The sequence below is a fragment of the Halichoerus grypus genome, chromosome 6 (genome assembly GCF_964656455.1).
Source record: "Halichoerus grypus chromosome 6, mHalGry1.hap1.1, whole genome shotgun sequence".
Lineage (NCBI taxonomy): Eukaryota > Metazoa > Chordata > Mammalia > Carnivora > Phocidae > Halichoerus > Halichoerus grypus.
In genome coordinates, this window is record NC_135717.1 from 152,347,484 (window position 1) to 152,370,126 (window position 22,643).

Sequence of the window (22,643 nt, forward strand, 5' to 3'; positions counted from 1 at the left end):
GATCTCATTATAGTAGAAGGGACTATAGTTATTCTGGCTGGGATTAGAAACAGAGCCAAAATTGTGCTCAATTTCCCCACTACACCACTTCCTTACAAATCATAAGGCCAGCTAGAGGTGCGTACAGCATGATAAAAATGGCTGATGAATATTTTCTCTACAGCAGTGCTGCCCAACAGAAATACGAGCTGCAAATATTAAATTTTCTGCTAGCCACATTAAAAACTAAAAACAATTAAAATTAGTATTTAACAATATATTCAAATAGCATCATTTCAACATGTAATCAATATAAAAATTATTAATATTTATAATCGTTTCTCATACAAAGTCTTCAAAATCCAGTAATTTATACTTACAACACGTATCAATTCAAACTAGCCACGCTGCAACTGCTCAATAGCCACATGGGGCTAGGAGCTACCATACAGGACAGTGAAACACAATACTGTTACAATCTTACTTACAGGTTGTGAAAATAATTTATTCATATAGTGAGTAAAATCTGGTAGAGAAACTTAAAAGTATCACTTTTTTCCCCTCAAAAAATTCTATTCAAATAGTAATGTCAGAATATCTGAATCACTGGGGCGCCTGGGTTGCTCAGTCGTTAAGCGTCTGCCTTCGCCTCGGGTCGTGGTCCCAGAGTCCTGGGATCGAGCCCCGCATCAGACTCCCTGCTCGGCGGGAAGCCTGCTTCTCCCTCTCCCACTCCCCCTGCTTGTGTTCCCTCTCTAGCTAGCTGTCTCTCTCTGTCAAATAAATAAGTAAAATCTTTGAAAAAAAAAAAAAAGAATATCTGAATCACTAATAATAGGAATGTGGGTGTTATTGTTTGTTACAGTCACAAGATTGTGTTAGAAAATAATGATTTGTAGCCATTTCAAAAAAGCATAGCATGGACAAAAATTAACTGAAACAAGGCAACTGCATTAAGAAATAAGAGTCAATCCCCTCAGGAATAAATTTAATTTTTACAGTCCACACTACCCCCTAGTGGACGAAAGACATCACTTACTTATTTCAACCCCTTTTCTTCCCAAACGGCTCATAAATTATTTTACCCTAATTCACCAAGTTTTTTAAAAATGTTTACCCTAGGGGCGCCTGGGTGGCTCAGTTGGTTAAGCAACTGCCTTCAGCTCAGGTCATGGTCCTGGAGTCCCTGGATCGAGTCCCGCATCGGGCTCCCTGCTCGACAGGGAGTCTGCTTCGCCCTCTGACACTACCCCCTCTCATGTGCTCTCTCTCAAATAAATAAAAATCTTTAAAAATAAAATAAAAATGTTTATCCTAAAGTCAGATGAGAATAATGATTCTCAAGGCACACCCTCCACCTTCCTCTTTTTCTCCCTCTACTCCCACACACATAAACCTCACAATTTCCTTCTCTGAAAAGAAGGAAAAATGGAAGGAGCCCTTTCAAAGGCTCTAGGTACCAAGGACTAAATCTTAAGATTTTAGACCAAGTATCCCTTTAATGAAAAGCTTTATTTCCAGTTGGACTGATAAGTAGCAAGAAAGTAAAGCTGACCCATGAACAACACAGGAGTTAGGGGCACCAACCCCTGGCACAGTTGAAAATCCACATATAACTTTTAACCCCCCAAAAACTTAACTACTTACTAATAGCCTACTGTTGACCAGAAGCCTTACCTGTAAGTCAATTAATACATATTTTATGTATGTACTATATACTGTATTCTTACAATAAAGTAAGCTAGAGAAAAGAACATGTTAAGAAAATGAGGGGCACCTGGGTGGCTCAGTCAGTTAAGCATCTGCCTTTGGCTCAGGTCATGATCTCCGGGTCTTAGATGGAGCCTCAAGTCTGGCTCCCCACTCACCAGGAAGTCTGCTTCTCCCTCTCCCTCTGCCCCCGCTTGTGCGTGCTCTCCCTCTCTCTAATAAATAAAAATCTTAAAAAAAAAAAATCATAAGGAAGAGAAAATACATTTAATATCCATACTGCATTTATCAAAACAAAAAAAATCCATGTACAAGTGGACTCATGTATAAGCGGACAAGCGAGCACAGTTCAAACCCGTGTTCTTTAAGGGTCAATTGTACTCTGTATTCCACTTGAAGTAATACCCAAGAGATGGAATGGAATGACCTGGGCTACAAATCTCTAGTTTTTTTCTCAAGCCAAGACCAAATCAGTACTTCTGTTAAGTTCAGTGAAAAGGAAAAGAGACTTGGAAGCCAGGGAAGGACTTTTGAAAAGCTAAATCCAATCAACTTGTTTCTCAGGTCTGAATTAGTCTGGAAGCATCTCCCCTGTAGTTCCAGTTTCCTGGACATTAACACCACTCCTCTTACTACAGCTAGGACAGTAACTATTTGAAGATAAGAACTCCAGCGCAAATGGTGGTGATGATGTGCTAAATAAATACATGCTTGTTCAATGAATAAATGCATGCGTGCTTAGGCACCAGACAGAGCTGATAAGAAGAATTACTATACTTACTGTGTTAGTAGTGGGTAACTTCCACCCCAGGAATGGCATTTAAAATTATTCCGATCACTGACAACAGACAAAAATCTGAAAATCCTACTAACAAAGTGTGCCAACAGGGAAAACCATTAAGCTGAATTCCTTGCCTACCACCCCCAAATTCTTTTGTGTCACTAAACACATCAGGTTATACTGCAGTCTCTGTTTCTTATCCTGCCCCCACCAGTCTGTAAATTAAATAAGGGCAGGGACTCTATGCGATTATTAAAAGCACTGTGCCCAGATACACAGAGAATCGATAAAAAATCAAGTAACAACAACTGTGCCAAATAGTGACTTAAGTGCTCTACATGTATTATTAACTCAATCTTCATACCCATTTTACAAATGAGGGAAATGAGAAACTAAGACTAACCACTTACATTATAACCAAAGCTAGCAAGTGGCAGAGCCAAGATTGAAATCCAGGTAACTGGCCTCTACTCAGCTGGCTTCAGAGCCTGATTTCTTAATCTCAACGACCTATAGAAAGACAATTAACAATATGAATAGTAAATCTCAAATGTCTGGCAGGATAGTAAATAGCACAGAAGTTAAGGAAAGGCTTATTTTCAGTCCTTCATAATCATGAAAAAGTGCTTCATCAAAGGGGTAAATTACTTTAAGCCATAATGTCACTTTTTTTCTTTTTTTCCTTTGGGACTGGCAACTGAAGAAATATACAGTCTTAGTAACATAAATGAAGTAGAAAACACTCTGCTTTATTTGATGGAAAAATTGGTATATGTCATTTTGACCTGGAATTATCCATTATATGGTAAGCCACTTTGCCTATCTCTGTTATTACATGAAACCACTATGCTCTGAAATGTTGTGACTCTGAAATATGAATTTACTAACAAATGTTTATTTATTTTGTACATGACACTGTGGTATCAACTAATTCAAAGGAAGAATAAAAAAAAGTCCCTTTGTCCCCCAAGAATTTATTTCACTGAGTATAAAGTACATATAAAAGTCAGTTTTTTGGGGCACCTGGGTGGCTCAGATGGTTAAGCGTCTGCCTTAGGCTCAGGTCATCATCTCCAGGTCCTGGAATCGAGCCCCATGTCAGGCACCCAGCTCAGTGGGGAGTCTGCTTCTCCCCCCGCTCCTGCCTCTCCCCCTGCTTGTGTTCTCTCTGTATCTCTCTCAAATGAATCAAAAAAAAAAAAAGAATTATCTTCAAGATAGTTTTAAAAAAAAGTCACTTTTTGAAAGATGCATTTTCAAATGGGGTATGTCAAGGTCTTAGAGAAGGTACATGTGATTAGGGATACTAATCTACAGGAACAACAGGACTAGACTGGGAGCACATTATGTTCTTGCTTATTTCTAAAGACATTTCAAAAGTTTTCTGGAAAGATAACTTTACATCTCCATCTTTTTTCTACTTTTTAAAAGATTTCTAAATATTGGCATCACAGCTGAAGACAATGCCAATTACTCCTTCATAAAACACTCACGAAATTCTTGATGGTAAAAATGTCCTCTGAGGGGCGCCTGGGTGGCTCAGTCATTAAGCGTCTGCCTTCGGTTCAGGTCATGATCCCAGGGTCCTGGGATGGAGCCCCGTGTTGGGCTCCCTGCTCAGCGGGAAGCCTGCTTCTCCCTCTCCCAGTCCCCCTGCTTGTGTTCCCTCTCTTGCTGTGTCTCTGTCAAATAAATAAATAAAATCTTAAAAAAAAAAATGTCCTTTGAATGCCCAGCACTATACTAGTAGACTCATGGAAGTTAACATCTCCATTTTTTTTCTTGGTTTCTGATTTGATGGATTATATAAACACTTCATTGCCTGGACTTTCTTTAGCACCAGCTCAAAAATTTAATATATGCCTTTACTGATCTGAGTAATGTAACTGTCCTTCGGTCTTAATGAATTCTGTGTCTTAGGAATGATGTCTTGGAACTCTGAATGAAGAGACTATCTAGCTTAGTACACTTCATTGAGATTGCCGCTATTTATAATAAGGTCCTTAAGGCACCGTTTATAATAAGGTCCTTAAGGCACCGTTAGCAAACCCATCAAAAAGCATTTTTAAAAAACTTGCATACTTTAGATTCTGGGAAGAAGTATATCATACTTCTATATAGTAGGTGGGGGAGGGAAGGTCTTCTGTATTCATCCTGAATGAAAAGGCAATTTTTTAATTTCCTGTTTCTGTACAGTGAAAACAAAATTATGAGTGATGCCTTAGCAAAAAACCAGTGAACTTGTACTTTAAAAAAAAATTCGGCATTTAAGTTAGAAATGATCTAGATTGTGGGTTTCTTTCTTAAAATTTCAAATGGTTGAAGTTGATAATTCATTTTAAGAACTTTATGTGTAATTCCAGCCATTTATCTACACATTTGTCTATAATTAAACAATAGTAAAATTCCCCCATTCATTCACACCTTCCCTCCCCTTCCTTAGTATAATATTGGAATTAGGAGCTTAAGAATGTGAAAGTTTGAAGTAACTCGTTTGAAAATAGAAAAAAGTTATCCATAGTCACAGAGGATTATGTCTGGCAGCATAAGAAAAATGAGGTTCATAGTGGATGTTCGTCATTCCTTTAGACCACCTGACAGGCAGAACAGCCTTGTTGGGGAATAATACCCCCCAACCTTTATGGATCCCCACCTCCCTCAGTAGAAGCTTTAGTCTCAGAAAATTTCCGCTCTACTAAGCATGTGAGACCTAGGCTCACACAAAACCTGTGCATCAAAGCTAAAATACAACAGAAGGATCCATTCTGGAGATAATAGCAGTAGTTACCTCTAGACAGCAACGGAAGAGGTTCTAGAGTAGCAGTCTGTACTTGGTATCAGCAATCAAACTGCAGAGTACGAGGCACACAATAGTGGCAGTGAAGACTCCACCATGATGTGACTGTGAGCCTTGTTTGAATGCCTCTTTCTTTGGCACCCCTGCAGATTATGTGAGATACCTAATAACTCAGTAAATACTATTTCTACTTAAACTAGCCAAAGTTGACCTCCATCGCTTGCTAAAAATACAAAGCCTAAATAGATAGAAAAGAAAGTGAAGAAAAGTTAAGAGTTAATGGACCAGGGGTTGGGTAGATGAAGAGGTTAAGAAGCTAAGTATCTCTTTGGGATTAAATGAGGTCAAAGGAGAGCACCAAAGTCAGCTAACCTCTCTATCAAAGAACTTCTATCTAGTTTAACAGCCTTTGTTAAAGAAGGAGCTAATTTCACATTAAAAGAGTTAACTTCCAACTAGACAGCCTGGTATACCTCCTAGGGAAAAACCTGGAGCTAAGATGTCTCTATTTAATCCCAATCCTAACTGTACCAATTTGTTATACAATCATACAAACTCACTTAACCTCCCCAACCATCTAAAATTTAGTCCCTCCAACATTTCAAAGGTTCTCTAGCACTAAAATTGACTGAATATTTTAACATTGGAATGGATGAAATCTTACGGTTATATGCTCCCTTCTACTAAAAGGTCCCCTTTTATAATACTCTTATTGTTTTAAAGATTTATATTTGAGAGGTAGCAGGGGGGAAGGGAAGAGGGAGAGAGAGTCCCAAGCAGACTCCACGCTAAGCACAGAGCTCAACGCAGGGCTCAATCTCAAGATGCTGCAATCACGACCTGAGCTGAAACCAAGAGCAGGGTGCTTAACCAGCTGCACCACCTAGGTACCCCATAATACTCTTTAACACTGTAATTACTGTTCACTATTTCGCCCTCCCTGCTGAGGGAAGAGATATTATGGACTGTATCCCTAGCATCTATGCCAATGCTCAATATCTAAAGAAGAAATTTGTTGCTAATGGTACCTGCTTTTTTTCCCCAATTCTTTCCCACCTGCTCATTAAAGAAAAATACAATATAGACTTAAATAGCTATACTCCTAATAACCAAAATCTGGTTAACATTTTAGTATGTTTGTATTTATTCTGATAAAGACAAAAGCCCTTTTAAAACAGTTTAATATTTTTACATTTTTTCATTTACTGTGTCAGTGCATCCCACTTTCCTGGTTGCTTTACAGGTAAAGTAATCAATATTCCTTGCACAACTATGTGGCATAAACAGACACTTTTACTGGCCTGCAAGCTAGTGGCTACACTGGTACAACTACCATGTATTACTTATTCAATCCTTGATCACTAGTTACTTCAGGTTTCAAATGTGGTAATCACAACAAAATTTAAGTGCTAAATGCCTGAGGTCTCCACTAATAGGAAAGGCCTATGCTTATATTAACAGACAAGACAGAAGCAGAGCAGCTGAAATTTTCAGTGAGGCAAACAAAAATAAGTTACAGTTGGGCGCCTGGGTGGCTCAGTTGGTTAAGCGACTGCCTTCGGCTCAGGTCATGATCCTGGAGTCCCTGGATCGAGTCCCGCATCGGGCTCCCTGCTCGGCAGGGAGCCTGCTTCTCCCTCTGACCCTCCCCCCTCTCATGTGCTCTGTCTCTCTCATTCTCTCTCTGTCAAATAAATAAATAAAATCTTAAAAAAAAAAAAAAAAAAAAAGAATCGCTCAATGACTTTTAAAAAAAAAAAAAAAAAAAAAAAAAAAAAAAAAAAAAAAAAAATAAGTTACAGTTGGTCCAGATTTGCATTCTCAATCCAATTGTGCCACTGACAAAATTTTGTCCAAAATCCAAACCACAAGAAAAAATACTGCATACTAACTCTGAGATAAATCAGGAAGCAATTAGATTTTAGGGATTCTGGCTCCCCCAAAATAAGCACCCTTTAAGAAGGCTGCCATACTGCACCACTCCAAGAGAAGCCCATTCAACATCACAGTCTGTATGAATGGCACTCCCTGAAGTTGTACAGTGCAAGATCCCAAATACTACGGATTAAAGAATAAAACTTCAGTTTAGCAGCAATACAAATCAACTTTATTATTGTCTAACTCATGGAAAATTGATTATATGGTAATTCTAATAAAATCAAAATGATAATTCCAGTAAAATCAGATTATTTACCTCAAACATCCCATTTTCCTACCCACCGCTGATAAACGGGCATCCACTGTGCTTTAAAAGAAAATCTATGCCCTATTTCAGATGGTTATGTTTAAGGTTATCCATTTTGTGGAACTAATACATAAATGATGAACACAAGTATACCCACACTGAGAAGGAATTCATTCTTTCCAGATTTACAGTGAAGCAGCATCTTTGCAAAATCAGAAAACAGTAATAACATTATAAGGCTCACTGTATTATGGTAAGCTCTCTTCTCTGCACTCTAACCCTCCCAACCACCTTAAAGCTAGATTAGTGTATTAAACAGATAAAGAAGTAGAGGTCAAGTGTGCTGCACAAGCTAGTACTTGGCACAGCTACAAGTCAAGCCCAGAAAACCTACCCCCACATTCTGTGCTCCTGCCACACATAACCCACACAGCTCCACATACCCAAAATCTTTTTGCTCTTCAGAATTAGGAAGTAGATCTAAGACATTTAACACACTAAACGTTATTTTGCCCACAAAGCAGCATTTCTACCGTTTTGAAAAGTCGACTGTCACTTAAGAGGTAAGCAGCTGAGTAAATGCTACTGACTAAAAAAGCAAGAGTATTATTGGGCGGTACGGGTGCACCTTCTGCACAAAGCTATCCCTTACATACTTTCCTCCCTACTGACTCCCCAGCTACACTAGTCCCTATAAGTCAAGGCCCAGGTGTAGTGTTTGCAGCCCCAACACTGAGCACCACAGAGTGTCTCACATTCCATAAGGGCTGAATGAACAGACCTAACTACTACTGAAAGAAAAATACAGAGGGTAAAGGGGGATTCAAGAACTTCCAAAAATGGTAAGCGCAAGGTTTTAAGGTTCCAGAAAGTGGCCATAAATGGCAGGAATATGAAAAAAAAAAAAAAAAAAAGGATTTTTTTTTTTTTTTTTAAGTGTTAAACCCAATCTTCATGAACTATTTCATACTTCTGCTCAAAAGCTTTGCCCTTGCCATTCTCCTTACAAGTTGTGCACTTAAAGGACCAAACACTAAGCACCAGAGTATCAGGCTTAAGTTTCTTTTGCCCCTTTAGTAGCTTTGATAATCTAATCATTTTTCTCAAGTTTAATAATGATCATTTGCTAATAAGAACTGGTTGACATATTAAAGATTCAATCTTCTACCTCAAGGTTTTTGGAAGAATTTGAAATTAATCTCATTTTCTTGAGTACTTTCGAGATTTTAATATTTCACACATTATCAGTCTGGTTTGAAAGTTAAATAATCCTTTTTTAAGATTTTATTTATTTGAGAGAGAGAGTAAACAAGAGAGAGCACAGGCTGGGGGAGAGGCAGAGGGAGAGGGAGACGCAGGCTCCCCACTGAGCAGGGAGCCTGATGCGGGGTTTGATCCCAGGACCCCAGGATCATGACCTGGGCCGAAGGCAGACGCTTAACCGACTGAGCCATTCAGGCGTCCCAAAAGTTAAATAATCTTAAGAGATCCAGCTGGAGTATATAACTCAGTAGATATTCTATTTTTCTGTGATTTTAGATGATTATTTTGTGCTGTGCCACTGAGCCAGAGAAAGAAATGACCCAGACAACTCAGATTTTAATATAACTGAAATAAGCACAAATTTACATACTGAGGCAGACATATTATATGATAGAGCATCTGTGTACAATAGTACTGGGTCAAATTCACCCATTTCATGTGGGACAGCCAGAGTCTCTGCAACAACATAATATGAATGCTGGACATAGGGCTTGTTAGCAGTGTGAACTAATATGATATGTTGTAAAACTGCACCTAAGCAAAAATAACAAAATTTCAAACAAAGATTACAAAAGCTTACAAAATTATAAAATAACAGATGTAAATGGTCCAACTGAGTGGTTTCCTTGAGGAAAGTAATTAGATGGCTGAGAGGTGGGCGACACTTCAAGCTAGTATCCTTTTGCTGAATTCTGTAACATGTCCAAGTACTACTTACCAAAAAAAGCAAGAAAAAATGTTTTTAAATAAAATCACCCTAGGAAATTGGATAAGCATTGTTAAGTAACCCTATTTTGAAAGTGACAATGTTTTATTATCAAGACAACCCTTAAAACTCAGAATAGACAAAAATTTTTAAAAATGCTATTTACGGTTATGGAAAAAACTGGCTCTCATATACATGGCTGGTGGGATTACAAGCTAACCCAACCTTTAAAATTTCATGTCTTGGAATTTATCCCAAGGAAAAACTGTGAATGTGTTCAAAAGTACAGCTCCAGAAATAATGGTCACACCAAAGCCTATGAGAATGTGTAACACCACAGAAAAATATCCTTCTATGTAAGTGAAAACACACACTTCAAAACAGTATAATCTTTTGATTAAGTGTTGTGCTGGGATGGAATGTTCTAAATCTTAAGATGGTGGTTTCATAGCTGTTGTCAAAACTTAAATGGTACACTTAAAATGGATGCATTACTTGTATGTAAATTATACCTTAATAGAGTTTATTTAAAAGGGGGAAAAAAGCGTAGTGTATGTCTTGGGCTTGCTGAGGGCAGGGAGTGGGTCTTAATTTGGGTAGACAGGGCCCCTATTCACCTGAGTATTTATTGGGATTGAGAGGCAGGAGCTACACTGACCAGGGACTCCGCACTAAACTCTGCAGATGAGAGGTGCTGCAGTGGAGCAATGCAGGAGGGAAGAACCTAGAGGAAAAACACCAAGAGCCAATGGGATGGCTTATGACCATTGGCTGCTAAACTCCTAACTCTCCAATAAACACCCTTTAAGAAGGCTGCCATACTGCACCGCTCCAAGAGAAGCCCATTCAACATCACATCCGTAACTTGCAAAATGCTTGTAACTACGTAGTGGATTCTTTTATAGAAACTGCTTAAAGGGCTGAACTGTGTGTTTGGGTTAAATGCATATACCATCCCAGAACCAGAGACAAAAGAAAACCTCAAAATATTGCTAAATGGCCAAATCCTCAGCAGGATATGGGATTTTCAGAAGCTAATGAATTAGAAAGCTAGATAAATTTAGTTAGAACTGGAATACATCCAAGGTGTAGTGATGACAAAAGAATTAATCCTTAAAACTGACCTGAATGTTCACATTGTTGTTTCATTTAAGCCTCAGAACCACCTCCAGAAATGTACACAAGTGGCAGAACATGGATTAGAAGTGCACTGCAGTCCAGGGCTCTTTTACACTTAACACCTGGTACTTGGAATCCTTAGCCTCCAGCAGCGCTTCCCATCTATACATTCATGTTAGGTGAATGACAGAGTTGTAACTGTAAGGTGAATCTGAGCTAAAAACAGAAAATGTTTCTTAATTTGTTCTAATAGTATATGAAGGAGTGTCCTCAGAACTGAGGCAGTCACCAAGGATAGGGGCAAGGGTAAACTCCTGATGTACCATTTGCCTGTATCCTCTGGCACTTTCTCTAAGCCTACTTTCTTCTCTAACATCCTAGCTTGAATGCACACAGTTCTGGTCTAAGATTTGAGGGTTGGTCCAAAAAAGAGGGGGAAAAAATTCAACTGATTTGGAACAAAGACATTTATCTATGGTATATGTTGCTTACTTTAAAAAAATCCTGACAAATGGCCTGTATGGGGGGGGGGGGGTTGTGGCAGCGGTCCCCTTACCCTAAGCTTAGTCAAAACAAAAACATTTTTTTTTTAAAGATTTTATTTATTTATTTGACAGAGAGAGACACAATGAGAGAGGGAACACAAGCAGGGGGACTGGGAGAGGGAGAAACAGGCCTCCCGCCGAGCAGGGAGCCCAATGACAGGCTTGATCCCAGGTCCCTGGGATCATGACCTGAGCCGAAGGCAGACGCTTAATGACTGAGCCACCCAGGTGCCCCAAAACAAAAACATTTTTTAAAAATCTCAAAATCCCTAATTCTGCAGGACTGAAGTCAAGCCAAATACTACCACATCTTTTCCCTATCTATCGTGGGCTGGGCCAGAAGGTCAGGCAGCTTTCTATCTCTAAAACCTCTACACTGGGAAATTTTATCTGTGTCAGATGTAAAGTAATGGTCTCTCACTTATCCTTCTATACTTTGTGATTCTGGAGGCAAGACTCTGCAAACCGCACTTCTGCTTTGCCAGGGACTCGGCACTAAACCCTGCAGATGAGAGGTGCTGAAGGGGGACTATGAGGGGGAAGGTGCTTCTCCCGGGTTTCTTGTCTGTCTGAGGTGCCTGTGAGCATCATCCAACATCCCTGCAGCACATTCATTCAATCTGCAGTTTACCCCACACTGAGAGCACCAGCTTAATGGTCATGTGTCCCTGTAGAGGGCGGGACTCTCTTCGGAGTTCTGCATCCCAGATGGGGCTCTGCATCCCAAGTTCCTCAATTTTAATAATTTCAATCTTTTTTCTGTTTTCTTCCCAGACTTGGAAGTGGTAGCTGCTTCCTATTCTACCTCCACAATACTTTAAAGCTCTCTTTTCACCCTTTCAGTCACCCAAGTAACAACTTTATATATGTGACAGCTCCCACATGTTCACAGAATCGCCACAGCAAGGATAAGCCTAGCTGCCTGCACACCTCCTAGTACTACCCCGAGTATACACCTCCAAGTGGCTCCTTGCCCTCCACTCTGCAAAGGATAAAAAGATAGCTGGAAGTAAAAGGGCAGTTATGCCAGTTAAGGAAATGCCAACCCCAGAGGTTGCCCATGCAAGCACCTCAGGTCCCTAGATGTCTGGGAACCCTTCCACTTGAAAAGGTAGAAAACACAATACCCGTATCTGGCAACTAAAATCAAATTCAGGATTCAAAGGGTGGTTTACTCAAAAACACTAATTCGAAAAGATATATGCATCCCTATGTTTACTGTAGCATTAAATAAAATAGCCAAGATATGAAAGCAACCCAAGTATCCATCAATAGATGAATGGAAAAAGAAGATATGGTGTGTGTCTGTGTTTGTGTATATAGTGGAATATTACTTAGCTACAAAGGATGTGATCTTGCCATTTAGACAACATGGATGGACCTAGAGGGCATAATGTTAAGTGAAGTCAGACAGACAAAGATAAATACCATGTAATTTCACTCATGTGGAATTTAGGAAGCAAAACAAAAAGAAACAGACCCATAAATACAGAGAATAAACTGATGGTTGCCAGAGGGGATGAGCAAAATGGGTGAAGAGGAATGGGAGATACAGGCTTCCAGTTATGGAATGAGTAAGTCACAGAAATAAAAGGTACAGCATAGGGAATATAGTCAACAGTACTGTAATAAATAGCACTGTATGGTTACAGATGCTAGCTACACTTGTGAGCATAGCATAAGGTAGAAACTTGTCCGAATCACTGAGCTGTAACACCTGAAACCAATGTTACACTGTGTCAAATATACTTCAATTTTTTTAAAAAGTGGTTTTACTGGTATCAATATGTAAGTTTTACAGACATCAGGACCAACACTATACCAACTAAGATCCACCCTTCCTCACTTTTCAAAGCAGGAGACTACAGCTAGATGCTCTTCAGAGAAATATCTGATAATATGCTCAAAGACAGACAGACCCAAGTGTGAATGACCCAAACAGAATTTCATAATGTGGCAAGATTTTTGAGACTCCCAATCACCATACAACCAACTTCTCCCAAACCACACTTCTCCAGTACCCCTGACAAAAAGATACAGGGTCCAGCAATTTTGCACACAGCTTAGCATTGTAATACTTTGAGGCAACACTTTCACATACATGGGAGTCAAATGAATCTAAAGAAAAAGGTAACCTACAGAAAACAAGATTAAGGAAGGGGACAATACCTGGGATCTCCCTGCGAGAGGATACAAATATCCCTTCTCAATCTTTCTCACTCCCATCACAAAGCTTTTTCAGTAAAGGTAAGACTCTTAATAGTGAGGGATATGGGTAACATTTCTGTACTTTGCAATTAATCACATTTTCTCAAGATATGTGTCTGTTTCCTAACAGAAGCTATATGACAGACTTTATGATATAAAAGTGGCTGATATATACCAACCAGAAAGAATTAAATTTTTTTCAGTCTGCCATAAACAGAGGGAACTGTCTATAATCAGTATAAAGAACAAAGCAGATACTCAACATACAAATACTTGTAATGTTTAAGAAATTAACACACATAATTCATAACCATAATTGGCCTAATGATTCAACTCAAGAAATAAAGAAGCACTTTGGAGTAAAGAAGTGTATGTGTGCACTCGAAGAATATTAAAACTGCTGTAACTTGATTACTCCTAAGAGGGAACATATGCTAATTTTACTTTCTTTTTTCATTGACAGTAGACCTAAATAGCTGCATTTTTTAATACACACCTGTGGGGCACAGGGAACGGAAAGCCTGCTCACCAACTAGTACTGGGTTCTTGGTTGTCAGGGTCCTGCTGCATCCTATCACAGGAAAATCTGCTACAGTAATCCCCACAATGAAGGGAGCCAGCATTGGAATTCTCCACCTTTGTTTATGGCCCTGTTATGGTTAATCCACTATTATCAATTAAGCAGTAGAAAACAGAAAGGCTAATACGTATGTGTGTGAACCATCTATAGGCTTTTTAAAAAGTATAGGCTTTAAAAAGATCTATAGGCTTTTTAAAAAGTATATATGGTGCTCAAAACTCTGACCCAGGCAGTGCCAAATATTTTATTTTTCCAATGGTTATGATAAGCATATTAAAATATTTCTTCATCAGCTTTAAAAATTAAGGAAATCCTGCCATTTGCAACAAGGAAATTATGCTAAGTCAGTCAAACACAGAAAGACAAATATGCATGATCTCACGTATGTGTGGAATCTTTAAAAACAAACAAACAGTAGAACAGTGATTACCACAGAGGCTGGAAGGTAGAGGAAAAGGGAAGATATTGATCAGAGAGTAAAATCTTTCAGTTACAAGATGAATAAGTTCTATATACCTAATGTATCATATGTGACAGTTAATAATACCGCATCGCATACTTAAAACTTGCTGAGTAGATCTCAAGTGTCCTTACAGCAACAAAAAAGATAACAATGGAAAGTAACAGATATAAGTTTTTGGTAATCATTTCAAAAGGTATACACATATCAAAACATCATGTTGTACACCTTAAATATACAGTTTGTATTTGTCTAAAAAAAATTTAAACATATTTTTCACTATAATTAATGACTAACAATAGAACCAACATCTGTTTCCAAAAGTGCCTTAAAAGGATCCCAGAAAATAAAGCAAATTACTTAGGGGCACTTGGGTGGCTCAGTTGGTTAAGCGTCCGCCTTTGGCTCAGGTCATGATCCCAGGGTCCTGGGATCAAGCCCCACATCAGGCTCCCTGCTCAGCTGGGAGTCTGCTTCTCCCTCTCCTCCGGGCCCCTCCCCACCTCGAGAGCTCCCCGTGCTCTCTCTCTCAAATAAAAAAAATTTTTTAAAAAGCAAACTACTTATATTTTATCCCTGATTTTCTTTTCATGAAACCTGTAGAAGTAACAGAAAATAGTATTTCTAATTCTAAACCACCACCTACTTGTTATTAAGAACATAAGATGACTACTGTCAAGGTTTTCCCAAGAGAGTAGAGGAAACAAACCCAAAACACAGAATGCTGGACAGTCACATGTGATGAAGGATGCTTCCCGGCAAACACGGCATAATTCAGAAGTTGGAAAATACATCATGTTGGCTGGTAAGCAGTATCACTATTAGAAGTTATATAAGAAAGGGGAGGGGCGTCTGGGTGGCTCAGTCGTTAAGCGTCTGCCTTCAGCTCAGGTCATGATCCCCGGGTCCTGGGATCGAGCCCCACATCGGGCTCCCTGCTCGGCGGGAAGCCTGCTTCTCCCTCTCCCACTCCGCCTGCTTGTGTTCCCTCTCTCGCTGTGTCTCTCTGTCAAATAAATAAATAAAATCTTTAAAAAAAGAAAAAAAAAAGAAAGGGGAGACAGGAAGGAGATGCCAATGAAGTAATCAAGACAAAAAGGCCAGCTTATATGCCAAGTTAAAAAGTTTGAACTTTACCCTATATACAGTGGAGAGCCACATGATCACATCAATGTTTTTAGAATAATGTGATGGAAGGGGAGGGAGGGAGATGGGTGGGCAGTAAGTGAAGACAGAGAGATGAGTTCTGAGATTATTGCAAAAACAATCAAGGGAGGATGAATAAGGGCCCACATAAAAAGACAACTGGAAGAAGACAGGAATGGGTTAGGAGAAGCCAGAAACATTTCTGAGGCTGAATCCATCGGGGGCTTACTAGCAAACTGAACGTGGAAACGAAGCAAGGGGAGGGAAGAGGAGGAATAAATCTCAGGCAACTAGGTTAATGTTGACATAATAAAGAAGAAACACTAAGTGTTTCATGAGGAGAGACAGCAAAATGAATACATTCTGTTAAAAAAAAAAAAAAAAGGTTGATTTAAAAATGTCTGCAGGAGACAGAGACTACGGACTCTGAGAAACAGAGAGTTCCAGAGGGGACGGTGGGGGGGGGGATGGGTTAGCCTGGTGATGGGTATTAAAGAGAGCACGTACTGAATGGAGCACTGGGTGTTATACGCAAACAATGAATCATGGAACACTACATCAAAAACTGATGATGTAATGTATGGTGATTAACAATAAAATAAAATTTTTTTTAAAAAGTCTGCAAGACATCTAAGCGGAGATAAAAAGTAGGCATTTGGAGACCTGAAATTCAGCACTAGATTTTAGAATCACTGATCAATGTGGACTGAAGCCAGGTAAAAGTAAATAAAGGTGTTTAGAAGAATATATAATGAGAAAAGGTTCAAGGTCTGAACCCCAGGAGAACATAAACATTTAAAGGCTTTAAAACTATCAAAGCTGATAGGATACAGGCCTGCATACTAGTTATACTGGAAAAGTATACATTTATTTCAGAATAATGCTAACTACTCGGCATTTATGTTTTGTTTTTTTTTAATTGCCTAAGAGCCAGTTTAAAAGCCAAAAGGGACAATCAGTTCCAGGATTATGCGAACATGGCTTTTTCTAACTGTTTCAAATTCTGCCCAAAGGGATCATATAATCATCAAGTTTTAAAACAGGAATTAGAAATAACTGAGGCCTGGGGGAAATGACTTGGCCAAGGTCACAAAGTTTCTTAAACCTTGAGATAAGAATAAAAGTCAGTGCTGATCCTTAACCATTATTCACCAGCATTAGCTTAATTTTCTGTGTCCAGCAATCAAGTCCAATCTTCAAAGATAAAGATTTATGACCACTAAAAAAAAAAAAAAAAAAAAGATTTACTACCACTGACAATTTTTTTTAAAAATAATGGTGCACAAGGCTGAAGAATATTTCTTAAATGTTCTAAAGGAATGTAGTTTTCAAATATGACTAGTTTTGGGGAACCAATACAGACTATTTACCTTATAAAACTACTGCTTTGCTTCATTCAACATTGTCATTTCTTAAAAGTTATTTACTCAGAAAACTTCAGCTAAAAACTTTAAAAGGGAATGAAGTACTGATACATGCTATAATGTGAACCTTGAAAACATGCTAAGTGAAAGAAGCCAGACACAAAAAGTCATGTATTATATGATTCCATTTATATGAAAAGTCCAAAACAGACAAAACCAGAGAGACAGAAAGATAAGCAGTTCTCAAGGGTTGAGGAACTAGGGGGGTGGACAGTGACTGCTAATGAGTATAGGGTTTCTTTTCGGGGTGACAAAAATGTTGTGGAATTAGTGGTGATGGTTGCAAAACTTTCTGAATTATTAAAACCCACTGAACTGTACATTTTAAATGGATGAGTCTTATGATATGTGAGTTATATTTCAAAAAAATAAATGAAGCATTTAGGTTTTCCTTCCATATTCAGTAAGATGTTAGCCATTTCATCTATAAACTGAAGACTGAAATAGCAAAAGAAAATGAAGGGGGAAAATATCCATATTAATTATTTTGGTATATAACATACTTAGTATATTAATTGAATTTCCAAAATGACACATTCATAAAACACTTCTGAAGAAAAAAACTTTTTCAAATTAAGACTGCATTTAAAGTGTCTGTGTACCAAGCAAAGAAGTGCTGACTCATGTTACAGCTTCAGCACTGCTCAAATATCTTCCTGGAGTTTGATATGTCTAACCTGGAATGACATTCTACTCCCCCCGCCACACCTCACTTTTCTACTTACCCTTCAAAATTTAGCTCAAATGTCACCCCACTAAAAATATCCCTCCCTAAACCTATCTTGATGGTTTCCCCACCCTGGACTGTCATGTCTTTGGTGTTCCCATTGACACCTTTGCTTTCTATGTATGAGAAGGTACTGGCTATGTGATTTTACTTGTATCTTGTGTCCCCCACATTCTAATCATCTTTGCATTGAAGCCAAGCATACCCAAGGCCTTCGTTTCTGCAAGGTGCACATAAAAATCATGTGGAGATCTTAAAACATAACAAAAAACATGCTGGGCTGCTATATGTTAAATTTACAAATGCCACAGATAATTCTGATGCACAACCATAAATTAAGTACTCAGATTATAAACAAGTGTTCACAGAAAATGTCTTCTAGTTCCTACCACCCAAAACTGCGGTCCCAGTTAAACTGGGAGAAGATTCTGGTAGGAAATAGGCAAGGTTTGGCCAAGAATTCACTGATCTCTAATCACATCAGTGGCAGGAACCTGAATGGAGCCTGCAGCACTTTCAGTTTAACCCTTTCCTGACGGGCACCAATAAAGACAGGGTGGACAGAGTGCTTTATTTGAAAAAATGTTACTTAATGGGAATAGCTCTTTTACAGCTAAGGGTAAGAAATTTCAAGCTTTATAGCTATAAATCACTGTGCCTCCAACTGTGAAAAATATCTTTTCTAAAAAGCCAAAGCAAGAATTATAGCATGTGCAGGCGTGTAGGGGACTTATACTGGAACAGCGCTTGTCCTTCTCTCCAAATGGGAGTGAGGAAATTAACTCAGGTACAAACACCCTCCCTGGGTTGAAAACACAAAATTCCATTTAATATATAAAGGAGTGTAAGATAATTCTAATCTATTTTTAGGCTTACTGAATGAAAAAATTCTTGTTTAAAATTAACATTAGAGGGGCGCCTGAGTGGCTCAGTTGTTAAGCGTCTGCCTTCAGCTCAGGTCATGATCCCACAAGCCCTGCATCCGGCTCCCTGCTCAGCGGGAAGCCCGCTTCTCCCTCTCCCACTCCCCCTGCTTGTGTTTCCTCTCCCACTGTCTCTCTCTTCCAAATAAATAAAATCTTAAAAGAAAAAAAAGGAAAAAAATTAACATTAGAGAGGTTATGCTCTGATGCAGTGATACCTCAAATGTATTTTGCTGGTAAGAAACAGCAGGAAAGAGAGGAATAGCTGCTCTTCAGTTCCTTGTCACCCGAACCACAGACTTCCCCAAATCAAAGAATCCAGGAGGGCAAGAGAAGAATACACCACCCCAGACCAAAGTCATTCCATCTTAAGTGAAACTATTCTAAACAGGGACTCACTTGTGCAAAAGCCTCTAATTAAACTACAATAAGGAGAGTTCTGATGAAAAACAAGAAAGCTAAACACTTAGATTCTGCAATGAAATGTTTTTCCACTTCATTTGTCCAAATGATCATACAAACACTGCCAGTTATTATCTAGGGGCAGATAAGCTCTGGTGCATTTCATCTACAGCACCTGCTGTCCATAGATTTAGATTGCCTAAGTTCATATCACAGCTCCACCAACCACTTAACCTCTCTGTGCAGGTTTCCACATCTGTAACGCAGGGCTAAAATTAATATTCATATCATAGGTTTGCTGTCAGAATTAAATAAATTAATGCATGTAACATGCTTAGAACAGTGCCTAGCACATAGTAAGTGTTCAATAAAAGATGTCTTACATAATAAAAACTATATGACCAATCTCACTTCAGGAACAGTTGTCACACCACACTCTGGTGAATGATTCACACACTGTCTGAATTTAACAATTCAAAATTCTTTGCCCAACAGTTTTTGATTCCAACTCTCTAAACTTAGTAATTAGACAGTAATACTTTTTTTTTTTTTAAAGATTTTATTTATTTATTTGACAGAGAGCACAAGTAGGCAGAGTGACAGGCAGATGGAGAGGGAGAAACAGGCTCTCCGCTGAGCAGGGAGCCGGATGTGGGGCTCGATCCCAAGACCCCAGGATCATGACCTGAGCCAAAAGCAGCCGCTTAACGGACTGAGCCACCCAGGCGCCCCATAGACAGTAATACTTCTTGATAGGATCCTAATAATTACATAAGACACTATCCATCACACATACTAGATTCCTGGAATATGGTATACTTTTGTGTACTCTTTCTCTTCCTCTTTTTCTCCTTCCAGCTTTCCTATCTGCTATTCCATCTACCCAAAACTCATTCTCCCTCCTTCAACTTTTTTTTTTTTTTAAGATTTTATTTATTTATTTGACAGAGAGAGAGAGAGCACAAGCAGGGGGAGAAGGAGAAGCAGGCTCCCCGTGGAGCAGGGAGCCCAATGCGGCACTCGATCCCAGGACCCTGGAATTGTGACCCGAGCAGAAAGGAGCGGCTTAACAGACTAGCCACTCAGGCGCCCCTCCCTCCTTCAACTTTAAAAACATTCCCACAACCTTACTATCCTTCATCCTCAGACTATGGTAAATCCCATGTGTATCTTTTCTCATAACACACCTCACTTTAATTTCTTGTTTCATGACTGAGTTTTCCCTTAGATAGTGATGCACTTCTTGTTCACCAGGCTTAGTGCTAAATACATATTATGCATCCAGTAAATGTCCATTTATTTGAACTGAAAATGTCTTAAGAATGGACCAAAAAAAGGGATAATAAAAAAGCAGAGAAATCGCAATTTCATAGAAGAATGAAATTTGGCCTTGGGCTCTTACTAGCTTAGTAAAGTCACTTTTGTCCCTGCCCTATAGTAAGAGAAGGGGATGGTAATCCCAACTGTCCTTAAGGGTCATAAATACACAGAGACTTTATGGGAATAACATTTTCCTTAGTATAAATTTTTTTTTTTTTTTTTTTTTTAAGATTTCATCCATTTATTCATGAGAGACAGAGAGAGAGAGAGACAGAGGCAGAGGGAGAAGCAGGCTCCCCGCGGAGCAGGGAGCCCGATGCGGGACTCGATCCCAGGACCCCGGGATCACGACCCGAGCCGAAGGCAGACGCTTAACCGACTGAGCCACCCAGGCGTCCCAGTATAAATTATTTTTAAAAATCTTAAAAAGTTGTAAATAAAGGCACCCATAGTCTCAAGACACAAAGATAACATCTGTAATGCTTCTTTCTAGTATTTTCCTGACTACAATGCCTTTAATCACTAGACTGTAAAGACTTTGAAAATAAAAACAGATTTGCTCAAAACAGACCAAATTACTGATCAAGACATACTGAAAACTAAAGAAGTTTGAAAATCTGAACAGATTAGCCAAAAAGCAAAATACATCAACATCAGATTCTGAAAACAATGTCTAAAAGCACTTAAGGGCCCTTGGCTGGCTCAGTCAGCAGGGCATGTGACTCTTGACCTCAAGGTCATGAGTTCGAGCCCCACGTTGGGCACAGAGATTACTTATTTATCAATAAATAAAATAAAATAACTTTAAATTATAGCTGAATCCTAATCATTTAGAAACATCTGAGTTGCAGGCCATATCAGAATAATAAAAATTTTTATTTCTAAGTATCCTTAAGGGATTTTCGAATAGCTACAACCAGGATTTTAAAAACATAAAATACCATGAATAGTGTGGTATAGCTCTTGAAAGAATGACTAATAAAGAAGTCTTTCTGTTGATTCTCTGAGGGCTTTTTACCAGTTATCCAGTTCTTCCAATCACACAATAATGGTTTCTGCCACCAGAGATGTTAGCGCCACAGTTCTCAGACTATGGTAATCCTACATCCTATCTAATCCACAAATTAAAGATAACTATTTAACATTTCAAAAACAAACAAAAAAATACTTAAGCACTTTTAGAAGTTGCTAAGATTTCAAGGGAAGTTAACTGATTCCCTATTACTCCATCTCCTAATTTATATATCCATGCTGATGTCTTTCATATACATTTGCAAAGAAAATTTCAACTGTATAATAAAATAACAATCTAACACATGTTTCATACAAAAAAGGAATATTTCTTGATATAAAATTACTACATATGCCTTTCAGATCTATTTTGTTTTTAGAAAGTAAAATTATATAATAATTAGGCACCTACATCAAAACTGATGACTACAATTGTAATGCCCAAAGCCCCTAGTGAATGCTATCCTCATTCCCTTGTTTCTGGTATTTATTTCTCTAGTGCATAAACATCTATTACTCACAGTAACAGATTTAAATGTATGTTCACAATCCATACTACCTCAATCTGTAGTACAACTTATTTGCTTCTTAAAATCATTTTCACACAAGTAAACCATCCTACAGGGTATAGGGAAAAAAGCGAAGTTACCAACTTGCAGCAGAATCCTAGTCATCCAAATTCTTTGGCCTACAGACTCATCAGAGAAGGAAAAAGATGGGCATCCTCTAATGTATAAAACTCTATAGCTATAAGTGGTCACAGTGTGGAAAAAATTTAGAACTTCTGCAAAGCGAATGCATATTATCTCTGATGCCATAGTTACATAGAATGGTAGATAGTCAGAAGTGTTTGATATTTTGACAAAACTCAATTTCTAATGTGAGAGTTGATCAACCTGGACTAAAGAAAGTGCTTGACACAGAGAAGCTTAAAAAAAAACATTCAACTGCTTTTTTTAATTTACTTTCAATTATGCCCACATTTCATAATCAAAACATTATGCAGTAAATTAAACAGTATCCTTATAACCTGAAAAAAAAATTTTTTTTTAAAGACTTTGACAGAGACAGAGAAAGACAGCGAGAGAGGGAACACAAGCAGGGGGAGTGGGAGTGGGAGAAGCAGGCCTCCTGCCGAGCAGGGAGCCCGATGTGGGACTCGATCCCAGGACCCGGGGATCATGACCCGAGCCGAAGGCAGACGCTTAACGACTCAGCCACCCAGGCGCCCTATAACCTGAAAATGTAATCACTACCAAAAGTAGTCCAGGGATTCTTAACTTGGAATCCATGGAGACAAAGAGGATTCACAAATAAGCCTGTCAAGAACCTGAATCCCCAGAAGTCATATACAAAA

The 22,643-nt window shown here is 38.7% G+C and overlaps 1 protein-coding gene across 1 annotated transcript in view; it reads right to left on the minus strand.

Annotated features, from left to right (window-relative positions):
* The window catches only part of UBE2N (ubiquitin conjugating enzyme E2 N), a 37,689-nt gene that overhangs the window by 8,570 nt on the left and 6,476 nt on the right, over positions 1–22,643 (minus strand). The gene's annotated exons all lie outside the window — the stretch shown is intronic.